This window comes from Saccopteryx leptura, chromosome 2 (assembly GCF_036850995.1).
Source record: "Saccopteryx leptura isolate mSacLep1 chromosome 2, mSacLep1_pri_phased_curated, whole genome shotgun sequence".
NCBI classification, from domain to species: Eukaryota; Metazoa; Chordata; class Mammalia; order Chiroptera; family Emballonuridae; genus Saccopteryx; species Saccopteryx leptura.
Genome location: NC_089504.1, coordinates 342,326,611 through 342,349,009, shown reverse-complemented (window position 1 = coordinate 342,349,009; position 22,399 = coordinate 342,326,611). Strand labels below are relative to the sequence as shown.

At 46.2% G+C, this 22,399-nt stretch overlaps 1 long non-coding RNA gene across 1 annotated transcript in view; it reads right to left on the bottom strand.

Annotated features, from left to right (window-relative positions):
- Positions 1 to 7,368: 7,368 nt before the first annotated feature.
- LOC136391970 (uncharacterized) overlaps positions 7,369 to 22,399 on the bottom strand; it is a 34,877-nt gene continuing 19,846 nt past the window's right edge. The window contains exons 2-3 of the long non-coding RNA XR_010748904.1: positions 10,222 to 10,388; positions 7,369 to 7,872 (exon numbers count right to left, since the gene is read on the bottom strand). This is a non-coding gene — a long non-coding RNA (uncharacterized lncRNA). The remainder of the gene's footprint in view (positions 7,873 to 10,221; positions 10,389 to 22,399) is intronic.

The window sequence follows — 22,399 nt, the reverse complement described above, 5'->3', positions numbered from 1 at the left end:
GACTTCTACCCATCTTGGCGGGGGGCCTCCGGCTGGGGGTTTACCCAGGCCTCCTGCTACTGGCATCCATCTGTGTTCAAGTGCTGTGTGTGAGTCTGCAAGGAGTTTCAGAATAAAATGCTATCTTTGCTTCCCGTTTTAGTGCCTTCTTGATTATCCCCTGCCCGTTTCTCCTTGCTTACCCAGAGTGGAGATGGGGGGAGGAGGCCACTTGGAGGCCAGGGCAGGGAGGGTGCTTCAGAGCCATCTGGGCTTCTCCAGTGTACAGGTTAAGAGCATAGATTCTGGCATGGGACTAGCCAGGTTCAAATCCTGTCTGCTTTATTCTGCTCAGTGCTGCTCCCTACCCACCGCAAACAGGACAGGCTCCTTCCTCATTACCTGCCTGGACACACTTCTCTTCCTCTGTTGGAGAAGATGCCATATCTCAGTGGGATCACCAACAGCACCATTCATTCATCGGACAGATATTAACTGGGCGTATTAGTCTTCTAGGGCTACCGTAACAAAGTATCATGGACTGAGTGGCTTGGAACAACAGAAAGATATTGCCTCACAACTCTGTAGGCTAGGAGTCTGAAATCTAAGTGTGGGCAGGGCCTGACCAGGCGGTGGCGTAGTGGATAGAGCATCGGTCTGGGATGCGGAGGACCCAAGTTCGAGACCTTGAGGTCGCCGGCTTGAGCACGGGCTCATCTGGCTTAAGCAAAAAGCTCACCAGCTTAGACCCAAGGCCCCTGGCTCAAGCAAGGGTTTACTCGGTTCGCTGAAGGCCCGCGGTCAAGGCATATATGAGAAAGCAATCAATGAACAACTAAAGTGTTGCAACGAAAAACTGATGATTGATGTTTCTCCTCTCTCTCCGTTCCTGCCTGTCTGTCCCTATCTACCCCTCTCTCTGTCTCTGAAAACAAACAAACAAACAAACAAAAACAAACCAAAACAAAACTAAGTGTGGGCAGGGCTGTGCTTCCTCTGAAAACTATAGGGGAAGGAGACTTCTTTGCCTATTTTAGCTTCTGGTGGTTTGCTAGCCATCATTTTTTTTATTTATTTATTGATTTTTAGAGAGAAAGGAAGAGAGAGAGAAACACTGATTTGTTGTTCCACTTATTTATGCATTAAATGGTTGATTTTTGTATGTGCCCTGATCAGGAATCAAACCCACAACTTTGGCATATTGGGATGACACTCTAACCACTGACCTATCCAGCCAGGGCCACTAAGCAACCTAGCCAGGGCCTGCTGGCAGTCTTTGGCATTCCTTGGCTTAAAGGTGCATCACTCCAATTCTCCATCTTCCCTCCGTGTGTTTGTTGCTGTGTCAAATTTACCCTTCTTATAAGGACACTAGTCCTATTCTATTAGAGCCCACCCTAATAACCTCACTTAATTTGATTACCTATACAAGGACGCTATTTCCAAATAAGGTTACAGTCTGAAGTATTATGGGCTAGGACTTCAATGTATCTTTTTTGTTGAGGGGGACATGATTCAGTCAGTAACAATGGGTGTCCATGCTGTGCCTGGCTCAGTTCTAGGCACTGGGGAGATCACAGTGAGCTCAGAGGACATAGTCTCTGCCCTCATGGAGCTGACCCTCTCTTGTAGTCTTTTAACCTATAGCTTCTCATTTAATACTAACTCTTGTTTATGAATCATTCTTAGCTTTCATTCACATGAGTTTGTCTGGGTGATATGATGACATCCCCATTTCACAGATGGGGAGACTCATAGAGAAGTGACTTGCTTGGGGTCATGTGACTAATGGGTAATAATACAAGTAATCACAATATTCAGCACTTGTTAGATACCAGCCAGTTCAAGCTTCAAACACTTCACCTCACTTGATCCCCACAACCATTTTTCAGGATGAGGAAATTGAAGTAAGTTGCCCAATGTCATGGGGCTAATAAAAGGTTGTGCTGGGACTTGAACCCAGATGGTCCGGTTTCCATGTCTGTGCTTGTAACCACTACCATATGGCTCACTACAGGTAGACACAGCCTGTGCCAGTTTTTGCTGCCCTCTGCTCTATACCCGAAAGTCCAACCTGATTACTCAATGGACCCTCCAGGCACAGGAGAAATAGGAAGGAGAGAGCAGCCTCTTTGTTCTGCTTCATCCAACTACTCTAAAGCTCCTTCTCCCTTCCTTCTTCCTTCCTGTCCAACTTGCTCTGGAGAGAGTTGCTTTTTCTTTCTTTCTTTTTCTTTTCTTTTCTTTTTTGTGTGTGAGAGACAGACAGACAGACAGGAAGGGAGAGACCCAGACAGCAACAACAACTTCAGTTGTTCATTGATTGCTTTCTCATATGTGCCTTGACCACGGCTCCAGCAGAGTGAGTGACTCCTTGCTCAAGCCAGCGACTTTTGGGCTCAAGCCAGCGACCATGGGGTCATGTCTGTGATCCCACACTCAAGCTGGCGACCCTGCACTCAAGCCAGATGAGCCTGTGCTCAAACCAGGGACCTCAAGGTTTCGAACTAGGGTCCTCAGCATTCTATCTAGGTCGACACTCTATCCACTGTGTCACCACCTGGTCAGGCCAGAGTTGCTTTTTCAAATGTTTAACTTATTTTATAATTTATAGACATAAAACAAGCACCCATCACCTGACCAGGTGGTGGCACAGTGGATAGAGCATTGGACTGGGATGTGGAGGACCCAGGTTCGAGACCCCGAGGTCGCCAGCTTGAGCATGGGCTCATCTGATTTGAGTAAAGCTCTCCAGCTTGGATCCAAGGTTGCTGGCTTGAGCAAGGGGTTACTCAGTCTGCTGAAGGCCCACGGTCAAGGCACATATGAGAAAGCAATCAATGAACAACTAAAGTGCCACAACAAAAAACTAATGATTGATGCTTCTCATCTCTCTCCGTTCCTGTCTATCTGTCCCTATCTATCCCTCTCTCTGACTCACTCTCTGTCTCTGTAAAAAAAAAAAAAAAGCACCCTTGTATACACCACCCAGTTTAAGAAATAGCAACCCTATTATTGTTGAAGCCCCAGCATCATATCATTCCCCAATTGCATTTTACACCCTAGAAGGAACCAGGATACAAGATTGGCAACAATCATTTCCATACATCTTTAGAAACACAAAGTTGCTTTTGATTGACAGTAAGCTTGATTCTTTTTTCTTTTCTTTAATTTTTTTTAAGTGAGAGAACAGGAGATAGAAAGACAGACTCCTGCATGCACCCCGATGGTGATCCACCTAGCAACCCCTGTCTAGAGTCGATGCTTGGACCAATTGAGCTATCCTCAGTGCCCAGGGCTGACACTCGAACCAATTGAGCCACTGGCTACAAGAGGAGAAGAGAGAGAGATTCGGGGGAGAGGGAGGGGAAGGGAAGCAGATAGTTGCTTCTCATGTGTGCCCTGACTGGGGGTTGAACCTGTGACGTCTGCATGGTGGGCCAATGCTCTATTTACTGAGAAAACTGGCCAAAGCCAAGCTTGATTTAAAAAAAAAATATTATATAATATTTTTCATTTAATTTTATTTATTTATTTATTTTTTACAGAGACAGAGAGAAAGTCAGCGAGAGGGATAGATAGGGACAGACAGGAATGGAGAGAGATGAGAAGCATCAATCATTAGTTTTTCATTGCGACACCTTAGTTGTTCATTGTTGCATTCCCATATGTGCCTTGACTACATCAGACCGAGTAACCCCTTGCTCGAGCCAGCAACCTTGGGTCCAAGCTGGTGAGCTTTGCTCAAACCAGATGAGCCCGCGCCCAAGCTGGCGACCTCGGGGTCTCGAACTTGGGTCCTCCACATCCCAGTCCGATGCTCTACCCACTGCGCCACCACCTGGTCAGGCTACATATTTTTCACTTAATCATCACCTGTTTTTGCCTTTTTGGCTGCACTTTCGGCACTTTCACTTTCAGGACTTCTGAATAAAAATTTATCCAAAGAGGTTTGCTTTTGTCTGCCTTTTAAAATGTTACGGAAATGTGACAAGTGTCATTAAAAAGTGCTGAAGCGGCAGCTTCCCAAATCATGACTCGTATCTCGAAATTTTGCTTGGATCTCGAACAAAAATACGGACTGACTAGCAGCTCGTATCTTAAAAAATTTTGTATGTTGGTCTGCTATATCTCAAGGTACCACTGTACTGGGTTCTATTCCCCAGTTAGGGCACACAGGAGAAGTGCCCACTTTGCTTCTCCACCCCTCCCCCTCTCCTTCCTCTCTGTCTCTCTCTCTCTCCCCCTCCCACAGCCAAGGCTCCATTGGAACAAAGTTGGCCAGGGCACTGAGAATGGGTCCCTAGCCTCCACCTCAGGTGCTAGAATGACTCCAGATGCAATGGAGCAACAACCCTGATGGGCAGAACATCACCCCCTGGTGGACATACCAGGTGGATCCTGGTCAGGCGCATGTGGGAGTCTGTCTGCCTGCATCCCCCTCCCCCAGCCTTCTCACTTTGAAAAAATATTATATGTATGTAATGTTAAGCTTAGGTTAAGTTTAAAGTTAAGAAAGTGCTTTTTTTTTTTTTAATTTTTTTATTTTATTTATTCATTTTTAGAGAGGACAGAGAGAGAGAACGGGGAAAGAGCTGGAAGCATCAACTCCCATATGTGCCTTGACCAGGCAAGCCCAGGGTTTTGAACCGGCGACCTCACCATTTCCAGGTCGATGCTTTATCCACTGTGCCACCACAGGTCAGGCGAAAGTGCATTTTTTTACAATTAAGTTTTTGTGGTTTCATTTTAAGTAAAGAAAGTGCAGTTTTAATTTTAGTTTACATTTAGTGTTAAGAAAGTGCAATTTTAGTTTACGTGTCTACAGGGCCTGCCTCCCTTCCTCCCTCCCTCCTCCTTCACCATTCACCTCCGTTAGCTGCACTCATCTGTCTTCAAGGTAAGAATACAGTACTAAATAACACTTTTTTCTTTTATTTCATATATTTTGTTATGCATTGGTAAAGTATACATGTGTGTTTCTTAATTAAAAAACATGTCTTTTTCATAATTTAGGATGGTTTGGGGATGTTACACAGGGCTGGAACAGATTAAATCTATTTCAGTTATTTTAAATGGGAGAAATTTGTTTGATATACGAGTTGACTGACTTACGAGCTTGGTTACAGAATGAATTAAACTCGTATCTCAAGGTACCACTGTACTTCTACACACCAGGTCGATGCTCTACTGCTGAGCCAGCCAGCTAGGGCCAAGCTTGATTTTTTTATTTTTAACTTTATTAAATTCTTTTTTTTATATTTTGGTGAGAGGAGGAGAGATAGTAAAGAAGACTCCCACCTGTGCCCCAACCAGGATCCACCCAGCAACCCTATCTGGGGCCAATGCTTGAGTATTGAGCTGTTTTTAGCACCTAAGGCTGATGTGCTCCAACAGCGCTATCCTCAGCATCCAGGGCCATGTTTGAACCAATCAAGCCACTGGCTTCAGGAGGGGAAGAGGGAGAGAAGGGGGAGAGGGAGGGAGAGAGAAGTAGATGGTCACTTCTCCTATATGCCCTGACCAGGAATCGAGCCTGGGACGTCCATATGACAAGCTGATGCTCTATTCACTGAGCCATCACATGTCAGGCTTGAGCTTGATTCTTGACAAGAAAATGTAGCAGGAGCAGAGGATCAAGGTGAAGGAGTAACTTGAACTGAGTCTATTATGAAAATATATTATGATGAAATACTGTATTTCAGACACAGGAAGACATATGGACTAATGGAATGAACCTCCTGCTTAGGATCTAAGACATTAAAAATATCCCCAGGGCCTGAACTATGGTGGCGCAGTAGATAAAGTGTCGACTTGGAATGCTGAAGTCGCCAGTTCGAAACCTTGGGCTTGCCCAGTCAAAGCACTTGTAGGAGTTGATGCTTCCTACTCCTCCCTCCTTCTTTCTCTTTCTCTTCTAAAATTAATAAATAAAATATATAAAAAAATAAAAATTAAAAAAATATATATCCCTAGGGTTTTCCTCCTTGATCGCATCCTTACAGTGGAGCCACTCACTTGAATTTTTTTTTTTTTTTTTTGTATTTTTCTGAAGCTGGAAACTGGGAGAGACAGTCAGACAGACTCCCGATGCGCCCGACCGGAATCCACCCGGCACGCCCACCAGGGGCGATGCTCTGCCCACCAGGGGGCGATACTCTGCCCCTCCAGGGCGTCGCTCTGCCGCGACCAGAGCCACTCTAGCACCTGGGGCAGAGGCCAAGGAGCCATCCCCAGCGTCCGGTCCGGGCCATCTTTGCTCCAATGGAGCCTTGGCTGCGGGAGGGGAAGAGAGAGACAGAGAGGAAGGAGGGGGTGGGGGTGGAGAAGCAAATGGGCACTTCTTCTATGTGCCCTGGCCGGGAATCGAACCCCAGTCCCCCGCACGCCAGTCCAACGCTCTACCGCTGAGCCAACCGGCCAGGGGCACTCACTTGAATTTGAGGCTTATCTTTTTGAGATGAATCTTGTCGGGAGGGAGCGGGGATTTGCAATCAGGTGGAAGTGGGGAAAAGTGTCACTAGTAGGGAGAACATCAGGGCAAAAAGTCAGAGGAAACAGTTCGGGCAGCATGTATCGGGCATAACTGGCAACTTGGGGTCCTGTGAGGGAGGTGAGAGGGGGAGATTGGGGCAGTGGAGAAGCAGCCAGCCCCACTCTCTGTGGGGGCCTCTCTTTCCTCCTCTAGCATTGATCTAATCACATGCAATCATAATTATTTGTTAGCTTGATTCTGAGTTCCTAAAAGTAGGGACCTTCTCAGTCATCTTTGTCACCTGAGTATCTAACACAGTGACTTGGACAAATGGGCTTTATTCAATATTCAATATTCAATTAATAAATGATTGAATGAAAAACTGTTTAATTGATTTCAGCCTTGCTTGGTGGGGGTGGAGTGCTGGTGACAAGAGGAATGGAACATCTGAGTGGACAATCTGAACAAAAATTTTTTTTTTATTACAGAGAGAGAGAGAGAGTCAGAGAGAGGGATAGATAGGGACAGACAGACAGGAATGGAGAGAGATGAGAAGCATCAATCATTAGTTTTTCATTGCGACACCTTAGCTGTTCACTGATTGCTCTCTCGCATGTGCCCTGACCGTGGGCCTTCAGCAGTCCGAATAACCCCTTGCTCAATCCAGTGATCCTGGGTTCGAGCTTTGCTCGAGCCAGATGAGCCCGCGCCCGAGCCTGCGACCTTGGGGTCTCGAACCTGGGTCCTCCGCATCCCAGTCTGACCCTCTATCCACTGCGCCACCGCCTGGTCAGGCTGAACAAGAATGTTTTAGAAGAGAATTATCACTTAAAATTTTTTTTAATTTATTGATTTTAGAGAGAGAAGAAAGGAGAGAGGAAGTGAAAGAGACAGAACATCGATCTGTTTCTGTGTGTACCCTGACCAGGTATCAAACCAGCAACCTTTGTATGTTGGGACAATATTCTAACCAAGTGAGCTATCCAGCCAGGGTAGAATCATTATTTCATTATCACAAGGTACAGTACACCACCACCTTCATCAGTGTTGCCATATAGATGTGTGTGCTGCTTCAATGTGTGTCAGTAAGGGTGAGCATCTGCTATGCAGGATGTGTGAGATGATGGGATGGATGGGTAGAGAGCTTCAGCCACCACCAGTGTCATTCACCAGTGTCACTGGCTCTGATTATAGGTTTGCAAATAATCTGCTTCCCACAGAAGTAGGACCGATTTCTCTTCCTTAAAAACAATAGCCAAAGCCTATGCGTCCTCTCCCGCATGATCACTGTTTCGCTAACTCTGCTTATGGCTGCCCCTCGTTTGCATTCTTAGAAGCCCCTCGCAGGGCCGGGCATGCTTCAGCGGGTTTCCAGTGGTGAGAAGAGCTTTTCTCAGAGGCTGCATTCCACACGCGGCCTAACAAACAGATAAAAAGCGTCTGTAATTAGTGGCATCTCTTTGCACACAAAGAATTAATGGGCTGAAGGCTGTTTATTCTCTTGCATCAGCCAAATGTGCCCTGCAATCCTGTTTTGACCAAACCTTGGATTTTCTGTCCCAAGAAGCAGACAAATGCACTAATACAAGAAAAGACAAATGAATATAAGAAAAGACAAATGAATTGAGGATAAAGAGCAAATTATTAAAAGATTTTGGCAGTATAATTCATAAAAATTTAAGCCACCACATTCTGAATTTGCAGAATTCTGATTAATGAAGTCATTTTGCTCCTTCTCCGTGCCCTGTAGTTCAGTTCAGGGAATGGTACGTGAGGCTGGAGCCTCCATTCTCGCGGCCCCAGCAGTGCAGGGTAGGGAGCAGTGTGTCTGTCCGGTGTGCCCTGGCCTTGAGATTTGGTATGGGAAGATCTAACATGGAACCATGGCTCTGCTGCTTTTCCTGGCTCAGTGATCTTTCATTCACCAAACATTTGTTGAGTATCAGGCTCTAGGTTGGTGCTGGAAAGGCAAAGTTGAAAGACCCAGTTCCCTACTCCCCTTCCATTTTTGTTTTTAATGCTGAGGGGTACTTTTTTTTATTATTAATTTTGAGAGAGGAGAGAGAGAGAGAGGGGGGAGGGAGGAGCAGGAAGCATCAACTCCCATATGTGCCTTGACCAGGCAAGCCCGGGGTTTTGAACCGGCGACCTCAGCGTTTCCAGGTCGGCGCTTTATCCACTGCGCCACCACAGGTCAGGCCCTAAGGGGTACTTTTAACTATGAACTATGACAGGCAATCAGAAAAGCATAACGTATACAGAATAATAAAATGAACACCTATGATAAAAGCCACTTGGCTTAATAAAGCTAGAAAAACATTTAAAGGCCCTTGTGCATTTCAGTTCCTCCTCTCCCACTAACATGGAAACCTCCATTCTGCTTTCGATGTTTATCATCCTCCTGCATGTCTGTTTGTATAACCTAGGCATGTATGCTGAAACAAATGTAGTATTAGGTACTTTTAAAATTTCTGTGAATCAGCCTGACCTGTGGTGGCGCAGTGGATAAAGCGTCGACCTGGAATGCTGAGGTCACTGGTTTGAAACCTGCACTTGTCTGGTCAAGGCACATATGGGAGTTGATGCTTCCTGCTCCTCCCCCTTTCTCTCTCTCTCTCTACTCTCTAAAATACATAATAATAAAAAAATTTCTGTGAATCATAGGAACCAAATCTTTTAATAACTTGCTCTTTTTTGTGTGTGTGTATTTTTCTGAAGCTGGAAACGGGGAGAGACAATCAGACAGACTCCCGCATGCACCCGACCGGGATCCACCCGGCACGCCCACCAGGGGCAACGCTCTGCCCACCAGGGGGCGATGCTCTGCCCCTCCAGGGCATCGCTCTGCAGCGACCAGAGCCACTCTAGCGCCTGGGGCAGAGGCCAAGGAGCCATCCCCAGCGCCCAGGCCATCCCTGCTCCAATGGAGCCTTGGCTGCGGGAGGGGAAGAGAGAGACAGAGAGGAAGGAGGCGGGGTGGAGAAGCAAATGGGCGCGCCTCTCCTATGTGCCCTGGCCAGGAATTGAACCCAGGTCCCCCACACGCCAGGCCGACGCTCTACCGCTGAGCCAACCGGCCAGGGCCAATAACTTACTCTTTACTCAAAAACATTTTAGGATTTATTTGTGTGATACAAGTAGCTCAATCATTTGCCTTTTTTTTATATATATGTGTAAACCCTTAATTGAAGCAAAACATTTATACAAACAAGTGCATAGTCATAAGTGTGCAACTTAGTGAATTTTCACAAAGTCAACACACCTGTGTAATCCCACCAATAAACAGAACACTTCCATCATCCAGAACTCCCTGAGGCTCACAGCTGTAGTTCATTCTTTCTCATTGCAATATAGCATTCCACTGCATGAATATACTAAAATGCATTGATTCTGCTGCTGCTGGACTTTTCAAATGTTTCCAGTATTTGGTTATTATGACTAGTGCTGCTATGGAAACAATTTTACGTGGCTTTTGGTGCACACTTTCTTCTTGGGCATATCTCTAGGAGTGAAATTGCTGGGTCATCCTGTATGAATATATTCAGCTGTAACAGGAACTGCTCAATGGCTTTTCCCTCTACCAACCAAATAAGAGAGTTCCTTTCTTCCACATCCTTGACCAGCCCTTGGTTTTGTATCCTTTTTTCATTTTAGCCATCCTGGTGGGGATGGGCTTCCCTTTTTAAAGTTAAATTTACTGTGCTAAGCACTTTATAAGCATCTTATTTTACCACCACATAACCCCACGAGAAGGGTATGGCCCTTACCACTGTTTTACAGACGAGAAAATTGAACTTGAAGAAAGTAAGGCACTTCTTCAAGGTCACATAGTGAGGGCTGGAGCAGGGCACACAGGCTTTTCTGTCCCCACTTACTGTAGTCTGGAGCTCGGTCTGGTAGGGATGGGAGACCCATGAAGACAAATCATTGGCATCTGGTGAGACAAATGCAGTAACTGAGCATTATGTGAGGTGCAGTGGTGGCCCCAAAGCTGAGTGAGACCACCTTGGTGGGTGAGTCAGGAGGAGCACTGGACTGAACTAGATCTTTGGACAAGTCCATTTAGAGTAACAGCGCCCATCTCCAATGGTCCGAGTGAGGATTTAAGGTGCTGGCATTAAGAAAGGCTCCTGTACCTGCACAGAGCTGGCGCTCGGAGAAGGGTTGTTGAAGGCATTAGTGAACATATAGGACTGGGAGAACTCTATACAGTCACAGTTCTTCATGGAGCCAGGGGATGGACAAAGTGACCTCTCTAGGTCCTTTTCATCCTGAATCTAGGGGCGGGAGGAGAGCTGGAGTAGGGAGGGAAGACCCCCCCCCCATTCCCACCCCAGCCCACTCACTCTACTTACCGCAAAGGGGCTGTGAGACCAACCCCTTTCTTTTTTATTTTTTAAAAATTGAGTTTATTAGGGTACAAGTTCAGGTGTGATCAACTCATTCCTACACAGGAAAAAATAGTATCACAGGGGCATCTCCTCACCCCCTTAAGCACACTATAATCCTCTCCCCATCTCCATCCTGATCCCTGGACCCAGCAGAAAGGACTGGGTTGGAGTCCGGGAGCAACTTTTGGAGAAAGGCCGAGGCAGGCTGGGGATGGGCGGAGGAGGTGTGTTTGTTTTGAAAGCTTGGTGTAGCTCTAGAGTAGAAAGAGGAGGAGGAGAGGAGGAGGAAGAGGAGAGGCGGGAGAGGAAGGGGAGGAGAGAGAGGAGGGGGGGGAGGAGAATTGGGGAAGAGGGAGAGGAGGAGGGGTGGGGTGGAGGGGGAAAGAGGGGAGGATTAATGTACTACCCCGGACTCCTGGGCAAGGGCTGAAGCCTCTTCCTGCTTATCCTGTCCCCTCTTCCACCAGGCGTCAGGCATGGGAGTGGCCTTGGGTAATACAAAGTGTCGGAGGGGGTGCGGGGAGCTGAGGGCCTGGGAATGGGAAGCTAGACCCGGGCAAAGATGAGCGAGGTTGCTTACAGACCCTAGTAGGCTACGTTCTGGAAGACACTCCACTGGCCAGGCCGACCGGTTCCAGGTCCGGGCTGAGCCTCGGCCAAGCCCAGAGCTGGCTCAACAGCGGCACCTGCTGGCCAGGGAACCTCCCTGCGGGGCGGGGCTCCCCCTCTGCCTTGGGAGCCCAGCGGGTGAAGCACTCCGGCGGCAGCTCCAGCTGTCAGATCAGAAAGTGTCGCGGGCGGAGGAATTGGGGAAGCGGCGGGCCTCGGCCCTTCCGGTGGCCACCTGTTCCCCTAATTTTAATTTTACCCTGTACAGCCAGGACACCGACCGAGGGCCCGCCCTGGGCCAGCCTGGGGCCAGCATTGAGAGAAAAGAGCAGGATCAAGGTCCCCAACTTCAGAAAGCTCCTGATCTGTGTAGAAATTTTTTTGTTTTTTTTTTCAAAAACTTTATTTGGAAAAAATTCAAGATTACAGAAGAGTTACAAGAACGATGCAAAAATCCTCCATATACCCCTTACTTAGCTTCACCACTTGCTAAAATTTTATCCCATTTGTGCTCTCCTTCTTCATATACATATAAATAATATATTTTTCCCTGAATTGAAAGGATGTGGCAACCATCATACCCATTTACCCATAAATATGTTAGTGGGTATTTCCTAAGAATAAGGACATTCTCTTGCATAACCACAGTAGGCTTTTCTACTTTGGGGAATTTAACATTGATAACTTTTATGTAATCTACTGTCCATATTCCAATTTTATCAATTGATTCAGTAAGGGTCCTTTAAGAGTACTTTTCCCCTCTATTGTAGGATTCAGACCAGAATCACACTTTGTGTTTAATTGACATGTTTCTTTACGCTTCTTTAATCTGGTACAATTTCTCATCTGTTTCATCTTTCATAACATTTTTTTTTCAGAGGAGAAACCCACTTTATTCTTTCAGTTGAGTGCTCCTGGTTTGAGGTTTGCCTGGTGTTTCCTTACTCAGATTCAGGGTACACATCCTTGGTGGGAATATTGAATAAGTGATATTATGTTCTTGGGGTGGGATTCTCCACCTTAAGTGTTCATGAGACTCCTGAACCTCTAAGAAGTAATCCCTGAATTATCTGTAAAACCTTCAATCAGATTTTCAACACAGATTATGAAGAGCAACATTTAATTGTGTGTGTTTTCTCTCTGCGGATGGTCGGCTTGGGCTCTACCCCTTAGTTTCTCTGCTTCTCTCCCTCCTGCCATCACACTTGCCATTGAAATTCAGCAGCTCCTGTTGAAAGCATTATTCTTTCTGAAGGACACTAGGGACACCCTAATTGCTCAACTCAATTGTCTTCAGAGTCCTTACCCTCTTGACCTATCCTCGGAGCATGGGACTTGCCCTTCTCCCTGAAACCTCCCACTCTTTGCGCATCCTCCCTCACCAGCAAATGAGTGAAGAGCTGCTTGCTTAAAGCCTTGCTCTGATCTTGGCTTCCTCACAGTGATCTCTGGGTTGGCTGGCTGGCCAGGAGGGAGACCTTTGAAAACTAACTGTCCATAGTCCAGAGGAAACAACAGGGAGAGCTAGGTGCCCAGAGTTAGGTTCTTGTCTCTGCTCTGCCATTTTCTTGACCTTGGACAAGTCACTTAACCTGTCTGAGCCCCAGTCTCCTCATCTGTAAAAAATGGAGTTAATGAAACCAACCTCAGCGTGTTGCCATGACGGTAAAACTAAATGAGACCCTTTCACAGGCACAATACTTAGTATTTAATAGGTACTGGTATTTCACATGAGACTGAGTACTTCGGGGGCTCTCTCAGCCCACCCTCTCCCCTTAGCTCTGTAGCTCTGGGCACTTGGGAGCCCCATTCAATGGGCCACTGGTTGGATGGGGTCTCACTTGCCTAGCTTGTGTGGGCTTCAGGGCCCTGCAAGGAAAGAAAGGCCATGTTTTACACTTCTGGCTTGGCTAGCGGAGCTGGTTGAGAAAGATGGATGGACAGACAGACCAATGAAGGTAATAGCTGTTGTTCATGGCTTTTCAGCTCAGCCAGACACCCCAAGGCCTGAGAGGGGACCGAAGACCTCCTCAGCAGACTATTTCAGATATTATGACACTTAATCTGAAATTAAGATTTGGTGTTAAGCAAACAGCTCATTCCCACCTCCCTCAGCTGTCCCGTCAAGGTCAAGAAAAGCAAGAGGGCCAGTTTGGGTGTGAATCCTGGTTGTGCCATTTTCTAACGGGGTGATTTGAGTTACCTCACCATTAGCAGCCTTAGTGTCTTCATTAGGAAAATGAGACCTGAACAATCCCCAACTCACAGGGCTGTGGTTTGTAACTTATCCTTTGGGTTTCTCCTTCCCAGACTGTTACCCAAACTCCATTCAGTTTTTACCCTTTTGGCCTCAGAACTGCTACTGCCAAGTCTGTGTTACAGGCACCGCCCCCCCCCCCCAAGCTATTCTGGCATCTTCATCATCAGCACCACTTCCACTTTAGGGGAGTATGTGCTAAAAACTTTATACATAATATTTTTTGAAAGATTTTATTTATTGATTTTAGACAGAGAAGAGAGAGAGAGAAAAGTGGTGGAGGAGGAACAGGAAGCAACAACTCATAGCTGCTTCTTGTCTGTACCTTGACCAGGCAAGCCTGGAGCTTCAAACCAGCGAGCTCGCCATTCCAGGTCGATGCTCTATCCACTGCACTACCACAGGTCAGGCTTGATATTCTTTTTTTTTTTCTTAAGTGAGAAGCAGGGAGGCAGAGAGACAGACTTTTGCAGGGCGCCCATACCAGGATCCACCCCAGCAAGCCCCCTACTGGGCGATGCTCGCCCATCTGGGCTGTTGCTTTGTTGTTGCTCTAGGCAACTGAGCTGTTTTAGTGCTTGAGGGGAGGTCATGGAGCCATCCTCAGCTCCCCAGACCAACTTACTCCAATGGAGCTATGGCTGCAGGAGGGGAAGAGAGAGACAGAGAGAGAGTAGGTAGAGGGGAAGGGTGGAGAAACAGATGGTCACTTCTGTGTGCCCTGACCGGGAATCGAACCTGGGACATCCACACACCAGGCTAACACTTCCACTGAGCCAACCGGCCAGGGCCATTGATATTTTATTCTAGGTATTTTCTCATTTCTATTAGGAGTTCTTCAACTCATGAATTTTTAGAAGTGCATTTTGACATTTTCAAATGTCTGGGGTTGTCCTTTTATATGTTGTCTTTTTGATTATTGATTTCTAATTTAATTTTGTTGCTGTTGGATAATGAGGTCTGCATGATTTTTAAAAAAATTGGTCGAAACTTGCCTTATGGTCCCATATGTGCCTAAAAGCAAAAGTGTGTTTGCCCATTATTGACTTAAGTATTCAAAATATTTGGTTGGGGTAAGCTTATCAATTGTATTGTTTAAATCTTCTGCATCCTGACTGAATTTTCTGTCTGTTTAGACTACCAATTCCAGAAGGTGATTTACAGCTTCCTTTACAGGGGAGGACTTACTGTATTTTTTGCTCCATAAATGGAGGGGAAAATTCCCGTGTGTCTTATGGAGCGAATGTTCATTTTTATTTATTTTTATTTTTTTTAGCTACTGCGGGGCACTGCGCAGGTAAACATATGTAGAATGAGTGCCAGCGGGAGCGTAATCAAACCCGCCATGGTGGCGTGCAGAACCCCGGCATCTGCTGAGTGATCTCATGGTTCTGGTTTCCACAGTTGCATGCAGCGCAGGAGGGAAGGCAAGTGACATTGTGTGCGCACATTCATCTGGCATCATCCAGGGCAGGCGTGAGAGGCGCTGCAGCTTCTGGAGTTCTGTGTGAAGTGCTAATGTCACTTGGTGCTCTATTAGTGCTTGACCAGTTTAGAGAACATATTAGTGAAACCACACACACAAAAAAACCTTTAAAGAAGTGAAGACTCATCTAGCTGTAATTCCTGGGGGTCTTACCAGCCAGTTGCAACCTCTCGACGTTTCCATCAACAAACTGTTTAAAGTCTTTATGCGAGAAGAGTGGAACAAATGGATGGCTGCTGGTGATCATGATCTGACACCAACTGGACGAATGAAGAGACCCACCAACACTCAAGTTTGTGAATGGGTGAAAACATCATGGCAGTCAGTGAAGAATGAAACCGTGGTACGGTCATTCAAAAAATGTGTCATGCCTGACCAGGCGGTGGCGCAGTGGATAGAGCGTTGGACTGGGATTCCGAGAACCCAGGTTCGAGACCCCGAGGTCGCCAGCTTGAGCATGGGCTCATCTGGTTTGAGCAAGAGCCCACGAGCTTGAACCCAAGGTCGCTGGCTCCAGCAAGGGGTTACTCGGTCTGCTGGAGGCCCATGGTCAAGGCACATATGAGAAAGCAATCAATGAACAACTAAGGTGTTGCAACGCGCAATGAAAAACTAATGATTGATGCTTCTCATCTCTCTCCGTTCCTGTCTGTCTGTCCCTATCTATCCCTCTCTCTGACTCACTCTCTGTCTCTGTGAAAAATAAATAAATAAAACCTTAAAAAAAAAGTATCATTAGCACCCTAGCTGGATAGCTCAGTTGGTTAGAGCATCATTCCAAAAGCAGCAGAGGTTGCCAGTTTGATCCCTGGTCAGGGCACATACAGGAACAGCTCAATGTTCCTGTCTGTCTGTCTCTCTTCCTCTCTTGCTAAAATCAATAATAAATTTTTTTTAATGTGGCATTAGCAATGCCTTAGATGGCACTGAAGATGGTATCATATATGAAAAAAGCAAAGAAAGTGATACCAGTGATTGTAAGCAACCGAGCTTCTTAAATTCTGACACTGGCAATTCCTGGGGTTCCCGGATAACTAGAAGAGTATTTGAACATTAAAGTCTTTTCTCATGCGTTAATAACAGTGCTAATGGTTGTTAATACTGCTGTTGAGTTTACATTGTTGAAATACTATTGTGCTTTATTTATTTATTTATTTTGCATTTTTCCGAAGCTGGAAACGGGGAGGCAGTCAGACAGACTCCCGCATGCGCCTGACCGGGATCCACCCGGCATGCCCATCAGGGGGCGATGCTCTGCCCCTCTGGGGCGTCACTTTGTTGCATCCAGAGTCATTCTAGTGCCTGAGGCAGAGGCCACAGAGCCATCCTCAGCGCCCGGGCCATCTTTGCTCCAATGGAGCCTTGGCTGCGGGAGGGGAAGAGAGAGACAGAGAGGAAGGAGGGGTGGAGGGGTGGAGAAGCAGATGGGTGCTTCTCCTGTGTGCCCTGGCCGGAATGAACCCGGGACTCCTGCATGCCAGGCCGACGCTCTACCACTGAGCCAACTGACCAGGGCCTATTTTTTTATTAATTTATTTATTTTTTGTATTTTTCTGAAATTGGAAACGGGGAGGCAGTCAGACAGACTCTGCATGTGCCCGACCAGGATCCACCCGGCATGCCCACCAGGGGGCGATGCTCTGCCCATCTGAGGCATTGCTCTGTTGAAACCAGGGCTATTCTAGTGCCTGAGGCAGAGGCCATGGAGCCATCCTCAGCACCCAGGCCAACTTTGCTCCAATGGAACCTTGGCTGCGGGAGGGGAAGAGAGAGACAGAGAGGAAGGAGAGGGGGAGGGGTGGAGAAACAGATGGGCACTTCTCCTGTGTGCCCTGGCCGGGAATTGAACCTGGGACTCCTGCACACCAGGCTGACGCTCTACCACTGAGCCAACGGCCAGGGCCTTGTGCTTTATTTTTATTAAATATTTTAACACACCATTTGGTTCAGAATATTTTTTTTTCTTATTTTCCTCCTTAAAACCCTAGGTGCTTCTTATGGTCAGGTGCGTCTTTTTTTTTTTTTTTTTTTTTTTTTTTTAATATTTTTTTTAATTTTTATTTATTTATATATTTTTTACAGAGTCAGAAAGAGGGATAGACAGGGACAGACAGACAGGAACAGAGAGAGATGAGAAGCATCATTCATTAGTTTTTCATTGCGCGTTGCAACACCTTAGTTGTTCATTGATTGCTTTCTCACATGTGCCTGACTGCGGGCCTTCAGCAGACCGAGCAACCCCTTGCTGGAGCCAGCGACCTTGGGCTCAAGCTGGTGGGCCTCGCTCAAACCAGATGAGCCCGCACTGAAGCTGGCGACCTTGGGGTGTCGAACCTGGGTCCTTCCGCATCCCAGTCCGACGCTCTATCCACTGCGCCACCACCAGGTCAGGCCAGGTGCGTCTTATGGAGTGAAAAATATGGTATCTATTTTTCCCCCACTATTTCTGCTTTATGATTCTGAAGCTACATTATTAGGTGCATACAGCTGCAGAAAGATTATATCTTCCTGATAAGTCAATGCAGGGAAGTATCCTACCATCTCCCTCTGAGGGTCGATTATTTTTTCCAAGTTTACCCAAGGGTATCAGCTTGCGGGCACCCTTGACAGTGATGAAGGGCAGACTGGCGCCGATCCAACCTCCCACCTTCTGAAGACCCCGGTTTTGTCTCGTTCCTTTCTGGATTTGTGCCTTCGGGGATTTTTATTTTCTTGCCAGCTCATCCTTGCATTGAAAATGACACACACTCACATTTTATCTTTTATCTAGTATTTTTAGCTGTTTTGTATCAGAAGGGTTTTGCAGGAAGTAGAGTCCACTTTATTGCTAGAAATCAGAGTTTCTGCTAAGCCCTTTACATGAAATAGTATTTACTATTCAAAACAATTTTATGAAGTCCTATCCTGATATTTTTTCAGAATGAGAAAACTGGCCCTGGCAGGATAGCTCAGTTGGTTAGAGCATCATCCTGATATTCCAAGGTTGCGGGTTCGATCCCCAGTCAGGGCACACACAAGAGTCAACCAATGGATGCATAAATAGGTATAACAACATATTGATGTTTCTCTCACTCTCTCTAAAATCAATAAGTAAAAATTTAAGATTAAAACAAAGAGAAAACTGAGGCTTAGGAGCTTTATGACTGGGTTTGGATCCTAGCTCTGACATTTACCAGCTGTGTGGCCTTGGTAAATCAGTCATTCAAGAGGGCACTGACCTCAGAGAGCACAGCAACAAGGTCTGGCTTGCAGGGCTGATGTCCAGCTTCAAAGATACATGGAAAGTGCTTACCTCTGCACCTGCTACAGTGTTGGTGTTTGGAAGATATCAATGGCCATTGCTGTCTATAAGGAAGGGACATGTGCCTGATACTAAGGGCTTGTCCTTCCCTCACTGGGAGGTGTTGACAAGAATAAGTCAGTCTGTCTGAGAGTTACCTGAGGGACCATAAAAGGCACACTTCCTTGGCCTCACTTCCTATGAGATTCTGATTCTGATGCATTGTCATATTTGGACACCTGTCAACTGGAGTGTGGTTCAGGAAGTGTTGTCCATTCCACTGCCCTGGGCTGTCCTCTGGTGGGTTACAAAAAGGACGGTGTAGTGGGGATACTGACCACAAGTTACCAGGAAGAGGGGTACAGCAGCTCTCCTTGGTTAGATAGCAAGCAAGTTGCTTTTTTTTTTTTTTACTTTAACTTTTTTTAAGGAATGTCTTTTTTTAAATTTAAATTTATTTATTTATTTATTTATTTATTTTAGAGAGAGGGGACAGAGAGAGAGAGAGAAGGGAGGAGGAGCAGAAAGCATCACCTCCCATATGTGCCTTGACCAGGGAAGCCCGGGGTTTTGAACTGGTGACCTCAGCATTCCAGGTTGATACTTTACCCACTGCGCCACCGCAGGTCAGGCTTTACTTTAACTTTTGAGCAGATAATGAATGCATTTGGTTCAAGAATCAAAACTGTATGGAAAGAAACGCGTTGAGAAGTCTCGCTCCCACTGCTGCCTTGTTTCCCCAGCACCGTCTCGGCTGCTACTTTAATTACCTTCCCTATACAGAGTCAAACAGATATAAATATTTATTCTTATTTCCACCTCCTCTTTTACAGAAAGGATAATACTATATATTCTGTTCTGCATCATATTTTTTCTTCAGAATACTGTATACCTGGAGATCTCTCCATATCAATACCTGGCATCCTAATTTTTTTTTACATTCTGCATAATTTTGCATTGTAGAAATATAACTTTACTGTCAAGTATAGAAGCCACATGTGGTTGTTTACATTGAACTTAATTACAATGAATTATTATTATTATTATTATTATTATTATTATTATTAAATGAGAGGTGGGGAGGCAGAGAGACAGACTCCTGAATGCGCCCCAACTGGGATCCACCTGGCAAGCCCCCTATGGGGCGATGTTCTGCTTATCTGGGGCCATTGCTCTGTTGCTCGGCAACTAAGCTATTTTAGCACCTGAGGCGAGGCCATGGTAACATCCTTAGCACCTGGGGCCAACTTGCTTGAATGAACCATGGATGTGGGAGAGGGAGAGATAGAGATAGAGAGAGAGAGAGAGAAGGGGGAGACAGAAGATTGTTGCTTCTCCTGTGTGCTCTGACTGGGAATTGAACCCAGGACTTCCACACACTCTATCGCTGAGCCAACTGGCCAGGGCAATTATAATTAATTAAAATTTGAAATTAATTTCCTCAGTTGCACTAGCCACAATTTGAGTCCTTAGTGGCTACACGTGGCTAGTGGCCATATTAAACAGCACAAGTTGAGGACATTTCCATCATCATAGAAAGTTCTGGATTGCTGGCTTCACTGATCCCCAATATCCAGACACTTGGTTTATTTCCCATCTTTCTGCAGTTCAGTGATGATGAAGCCTGTGCCTGGAATGCAGGAAAGCTGGGTGTGAGCAGTTCTGGGAATGTTGGACCTGCAACCTCAGAGTTTGAAATCTGAAAGCTTTCCTTTCTGCAAGAGGAGGGCTTCTGGGTTTGGAGCCGAGGCTTAACCAGGGCCTAGAAACAAGAGTGGCCCTTAAGCCCAGGCTTCCTGCTCAAACCTAGCCATCTACTCTCCCTCCTCCAGGCTTCCAAAATACAGTCCTGTTGTCTTTCATTCAATATTTAAGTCCTGCACTGGGGATGCAGGGACAGAAAAGAGGACTTCTCTTTTCTGTCTTGGGGAAAGAGACAGATCATCACATGCCTTGTGACAAAGACTTTCTTTTTTTTTCTTTTCTTTCCTTTTTTTTTTTTTTTTTTTTTTTTTTTTTAGCAAGAGAGAGAAAGAGACAGACAGACAGACAGACAGACAGGAAGGGAGAGAGATGAGAAGCATCAACTCGTAGTTGTGGCACTTAATTGTTAATTGATTGCTTTCTCGTATGCGACTTGACTAGGTGGCTCCAGTTGAGCCACTGACTGCTTGCTCAAGCCAGCGACCTTGGGCTTCAAGCCAGCAACCGTGGCCTTCAAGCTAGCAACCTTTGGGCTCAAGCCAGCAACCGTGGGATCATGTCTATGATTCCTCACTCAAGCCAATGACCCAGCACTCAAGCTGGTGACCCCGCGCTTAAGCCAGGTGAGCCTGCGCTCAAGCCAGCAACCTTGCAGTTTTGAACCTGGGACCTCAGCATCCCAGATTGATGCTCTATTCACTGAGCTGCCACTGGTCAGGCCACATGTATTAACTTTAATTTTTAAAGAGGCACCAGCTGAGTAATGGTGAACAGGGAGGAGATTCCTGGGGAAACCTCCTCAATTATCTGAGCTCTTAATATACCCAGTGACTGCACAATTACTGCATTGGAGGTGACAAGGCGACAACAGTCCAGAAATGTCACCCACGCTGTGGCTCCCATCTCCATCACCACTGGAGGCCTCATCCTATCCTGGCTGTCATACTGCCTGTGCCCAGCAGGAGGAAGCACAGACCCACCAAACCATTAGTTCCAGACTTCACCAAGCATCCCTTCTAGGATTTCCTCCTCTGTGGACCATGATTGGAAAGATATGTTCTGCTAAGCCAACCACATTTAAATTTATTAAGTACTAATTGATTAATTACCCCCTTCCAATTTTTTTTGGTTTCCCATAGTTCTGATCAGCACACGAGACAATGCAGGCTTGCTGGGCTGGTTGTTTTCCTCTCAGGAGGTCCTACTTAGCCCAGCCTGATTTCTACCACACCAAGGGTGAGAGGTGGTTGGCAATGGCCTGCGCACCTCTAGGTATGGAGGGCGCAGGCTGGCAATTACTGCCGTAGAGGCTCCCCACCCTACTCTGATTTTCAGCTGTGGGGCACAACTCCTGCCCTTCTCCTACTGCTCAAAGAAGTAGTTCTGGGCAAGAGGAAGGAGGCATGAAGATCTGGCACCACAGGCTTGACTGGTGGCAGCCACTGTCCCAGCTGTGTTTTAAGTCTCTTCTCATCCTCCGGGAGTGAGCACAGTGCTGGACACACAGCTGGTGCTAAGTAAAAGTTTGTTGTTAAATGGGAAGAGAGAGTCATTGAGAAGATTGGGGACTAGGTTCTTTAAAAAGAAAAAAAAAAATGAGGCGGAGAAAAAAAGAAGAAAGAGGTTCTAGCTAATCTCAAGAGCAAGAACCCAAGGGCAAGACTCTGGTCTGTCCTAGACTGGAGGTGAGGGTAGTGGGAACAGAATGGATCACCTTCTTAGCATGCCCAAAGAAAATTCTGCTTTGTCTTACCTTATGGTAAGACAAAGGGACAGGAAATAAGTGACTACATCCCTTACCCACCTGAGTTGCTGTCCCTTACCAAAGGGACAGGAAATAAGTGACTACATCCCTTACCCACCTGAGTTGCTGATGACCTTGGCAGAAGAAAGGTTTACAACAGGTCAACGTGGGGGAAGGGACTGGCTCGTTTCAGGGCCTTCCTTAAGATTAGATAGTTAATTTCCCAGCTCCTGTTTAAATTCTTATCTGGGTTTTTTAATTTGAGAGGAAGGACAGAAAGAAGAGGAAGCTATAAGGTAAGGGGGACACCTACAGCCAGTAGCCTGGCCTTAAGAAAACCCAGAGCTCATTAATGGGTCCTCCCTCCTCAATGCTTTGGTAGTGCAAAGAGGGATAATTGGGGATCCCCACAAATTAAATGGGTTATGAGAGGAGCAACTAAAAGATAAAATCTTCAAATTCAGGCTGGAGATT